Source organism: Triticum dicoccoides, chromosome 4B (assembly GCF_002162155.2).
Source record: "Triticum dicoccoides isolate Atlit2015 ecotype Zavitan chromosome 4B, WEW_v2.0, whole genome shotgun sequence".
NCBI lineage: Eukaryota > Viridiplantae > Streptophyta > Magnoliopsida > Poales > Poaceae > Triticum > Triticum dicoccoides.
Window position 1 is genome coordinate 613,863,361 of NC_041387.1, and position 4,544 is coordinate 613,867,904.

Below are 4,544 nucleotides of genomic sequence, written 5' to 3' on the forward strand. Positions count from 1 at the left end.
ACGGCGGCGAGCGTAATGCAGTATGGTGCTTTCCAGCCGTGTTAAAGAGAGAACAATGTGTGATAGGAGTAGCACACGAGAGTATGGTGCTATGCATATGCACCCAGTTTCAGAAAAATACAGTTATTGGGTATGACTGCACGCGCGCCTCCTCGGCAAAGGTACCCGCCAGCGATTTCACGCGCACTCGATCACCGCGCGCGGGAACGCGCCCCGGTACTGCATGCGCTGGCCGACTGCTCGTGTGATGCGCGCGATTAATGCAGGCGCAGGCCAAGCAAGCGTCGACGTTCTGACTCCGTGCTTTCCAGCGACCTCGCAAGCTCCATAAGAAGTTTAAGAACCTCAGAAGCTCCCACACCCGTTTGTCATTCTTCCCAGCGACGAAATCACTCGATCGATCCGTTCTTCCCAGGCTCGCCATGTCCGGCTCCCCCCTGTCCTCGAGCGGCGGCATGCCGTGGCAGACCGCTTCGGCCATCGTTGCCCGCCCATTGCCCGTCTGCGGCTCGCACGTCCTCAAGATCGACGGCTACTCCCGCACCAAGGGCCTCGTCAACGGCAAAGGTGTCTCGTCCGAGAAGTTCGTCGTTGGGCGCCATCGTTGGTACATGAGGTACTTCCCTGACGGTTCCTCGGCAGGCCAAGCTGGTTGGATATCTATCTACCTCTGTCTTGTGCACACTGATAGTGTCGATGATCAAGTCCACGCCCGGTGCAAGATCAGTTTGCTCGACCAGGACGGGGAGCCGGTGCCGTCGCGCGTCACGGACAGCCAAACATGCCACACCTTCTCCAGCAACACAGGGCCATGGGGCTGTCCTCAGCTCATCACCAGGAAGGACTTGGAGGAGTCACTTTACCTCAAGGATGATGTTTTCAGTGTCAAGTGCGAGATCACTGTGCCTAGGGAGATCTTCACGGAGCCCATCTCACTGCTGGTCAGCGCGCCACCGTCCGACATGCACCGCCACTTTGGCCGGCTCCTCTCCAGCGGCGACGGGGCAGACGTCACGTTCGAGGTTGGAGGCGAGACGTTTGCGGCCCACAGGTGTGTGCTCGCCGCCCGGTCGTCGGTGTTCATGGCGGAGCTGTTTGGGCCGATGAAGGACAACACCGATGCTTCTGTACGCATCACTGACATGGAGGCTAAAGTGTTCAAGGCCATGCTCCACTTCATCTACACAGACTCTCTGCCGCCCATGGACGATGAGCAGGAGGTGGTGGTCATGGCCCAGCATTTGCTTGTTGCGGCTGACACGTATAACCTCGAGAGGCTCAAGTTGCTCTGCGTGGAGAAGCTCTGCAATCACATGGACGCAAGCCCCGCGGCGACTACGCTGGCATTGGCGGAGCAGCACTCCTGTTGCGGGCTCAAGGACTTGTGCTTCAAGTTCCTTGCGTCCCCTGGAAATATCCTCAAGGCCGTTGTGGCGAACGACGGCTTCGAGCATGTGAGGACCAGCTGCCCGTCTGTGCTAAGGAGCTCGTTGCCAAAATTTCACCTTGATTTGAGACAGGCACCGCCCTCTTTAGCTTAATTATCCTGCAATTTCAAGTAGTACTAATGAATTAATTATGTATCAGGAATTAATGATTTAATGTACTAGTACTTCTATTTGTGCTGCCTTTCCATGGTAGATTATCAGTGGCCAAAACTATCAGTGCTATGCAAAGGTCGAACTTATCATGTCAGAATTGCTAAATCTCAGTTGATTGAGACTTAACTAAGTCTCGATCGATGCTATATTCGTGAGATTTTACATGGAGATTCATGTAAAATATTCCTTTTAACTTTTTATCTCCTTTTTATACCGAATTGCCTAATTTCATGCGGATGAAAACAATTCGGTTTCATTCGTGTTTTGAGCCGTGCGATCTGTGCGTTGAGATTCGTGTTTTCCTCTTTTTGGTCCACTTGGACGTTGAGTTTCCTTTTTTTGGGTTCACTTGGACACTGAGTTTTCTTATCGGTTCCCCTCGCTATCCCATGTCGGTCCACAAAGTCATATTGTGCGATTCCGTGATGTACCGGCAATAATCCATAGCTGCTTTAAGATTCGGTCCAAAAAACACTAATTTTCCCCTTTTTGCTATACAAATTGAATACCCAGTCTAATACAGCTGCTACTTAATGTTACAGCTCACTCTCTCTTTTCTCACACACATGCATGCATATGTTTTTTCGCTCTTCATTGCGAACAAATCCATGGACTTTTTTTCATCTTGACCAATTAAAAACATTTATATCTTTTAGAATTTAAGTTCATTTTCGAAATAATTTATATATTTGAACTCCCGGCGCCAAGACTTTTAGAAGTAAACCAATTTTGGATATATTTCAAACATGTTAAATTTCAACGTTTTACATTTCATATGTGAAATAAACCTGTTTCACTTGAAAAATGTGTTCTTTTGTGAAACAAGACAATGGAAGTGAAATATCGGTTTTGAAAGTGAAAAAAAATATGAAACTGAAATGTAAAATTCTGAAACAATTATTTGGTAATGTGTAACCATTTATTTTCAAAAGAGTGAAATATGTTATTTCAAAAATGCGCAACTGAAATTGATGTGATTTTTGTGAAACAAGCCAGCGAAAAGTGCAATGTAGCTTCTGAATTGTGAACTAGCAACCACAGAAAGTGAAATTCTAATGCATCGTTGTGAAACTGATTTTTCAAAAATGTGAAACAATTTATTTCAAAAGAGTGAAATAGTTTATTTGATAAATGTAAAATTGAAATATTTTTTTATGAAACAAGCCAGTGAAAAATGAAATGTAGGCTCTGAATTGTGAAATAGTAACCATGGAAAGTGAAATTCTAATGTATCATTGTGAAATTGATTATTTGTAAATATGAAACAATTTATTTCAAAAGAGTGAAGCAGGTTATTTGAGAATTGTACAGTTGAAATAGGTGTTATTTTTATGAAACAAGCCAGTGGAAAGTGAATTGTTGGTTCTGAATTGTGAAATAGTAAGCATATACAGTGAATTTATGAAATTGATTATTCAGAACTATAAAATCAATTTATTTTTGCGAAATAAGCCAGTGAAAAGTGATATATTATTTTTGTGAAAAAGACAGTGAAAAGTGAAACGTTAGTTCTGAATTTTTGAATTTTTTTTTCACTTTCCTGCCCATGTAGCTTCCTCTATCTCTTCCCCTCCTCGTCGTTTTCTCTTTGTCATTTCGCCCACGCAACCCTGGGACAGAGGTGAGAGCTCCCCCTCGGCGTCTCATGCAGTTGGTTGGTGGTGACTCGTCTGCGCTCTCCGTCCTGCCTCCGCGCTCTATCTCCTGGTCTGCAACATATCTTGGCCCCCGCACTCACGCCGGCCCAAAATTTTCCCGCCCATTGATTTTGTTCTTCTGATTCAGTATTTTCTCTCGATTTTGTCTTGTTCCTTAGATTCCGTATGTTAGTTCTTGGGGTTTTGATAGTCGAATATGTTGCTTGTGTGTGAGGTTGCGCGTTTCTGGGTCTGAATCGTGTCTGCCATGCGAGTTTAGGTTTCACTGTTAGTTTGATTGATCTGTAACTGCTATGTTGTCTTGTATTCGACTGGTTGTTTGATTAGATTGGCTTGGTTAGTTGTAGTAGTGTGCGATAGTGAGCAATTCGAACATACCGGATTGCGCTGTTAGGTAGCGGACCTATGTGTTTATATCCCTAGGCTGTTATGTTGTATGTGTGTGGATGTAGGTTTATTACCCTGTTCGTAGTTGTGTTTCTGAAATTTTAGTGGCCCTGTTCTTGTCAGTGGATGTTTGCACTGTAATTCTCAATGGATTTAAGTGTATTTCCTATTGAATTTACGGTGTAATTTCTAGTAGATTCACACTGTAATTGTTAACGGATTTTTCACTATAATTCCCAATGGATTTTATAGTGTAATTCCTAATGGATTTTCCAGTATAAATATGTTATCAGTTATATATATTCTTTTTGTTTGTTGCTACTAGTGTGAGTGCCTTCTAGTGTCAATGTTTTTAGCCTGATTGTGTTCGTCCTTTTTCCGCTAATTTCAATTTTCAGTTCTTATGTTAATGCATATCAATATGTAAGCAAGCATCAGATCATAGTAGTTTAACTTCCAAAGTTACTTAAATTCAGTCCTTCAATCACAGCTATTTAAGAACATGTAGAAAGTGTCTAAAACTAGTAGATCAAAGTTTCTTAACAGTGTTTAGTTTTTTAGTTCCCAAAGTTTGTGAAAATTGTCATATTTTCTCTCAACTGGAGCAATACTCCCCCTTGTATGTTTTTAACTAGTTTTCCCAAAATGGAATTGCTAACTTCCTAAGCATGTTTTGGCCCCTGTACTGTGTTTATTTCTGCAAATTCAGAAACCTATGATCTGGGCATCTAGTTTTCAGTTTTCCTATGATCCTAGACTACTAGTTCATGCGACCATATCCTAGTTGTTCCTAGGGTTTCTCCTGGTTCATGCTTTTGTGCGATTACGTTCTTATTTTCATTTCGTGTAGATTTTGTGCTTAACTTAGCCTATGTAATGATCCACTACAGGTATCTTC

General features: G+C 43.1%; 1 pseudogene; it reads left to right on the forward strand.

The window, feature by feature from the left end:
* Nucleotides 1-422: 422 nt before the first annotated feature.
* LOC119294405 lies at nucleotides 423-1,510 on the forward strand (annotated as a pseudogene).
* The last annotated feature ends 3,034 nt before the right edge of the window (nucleotides 1,511-4,544 follow it).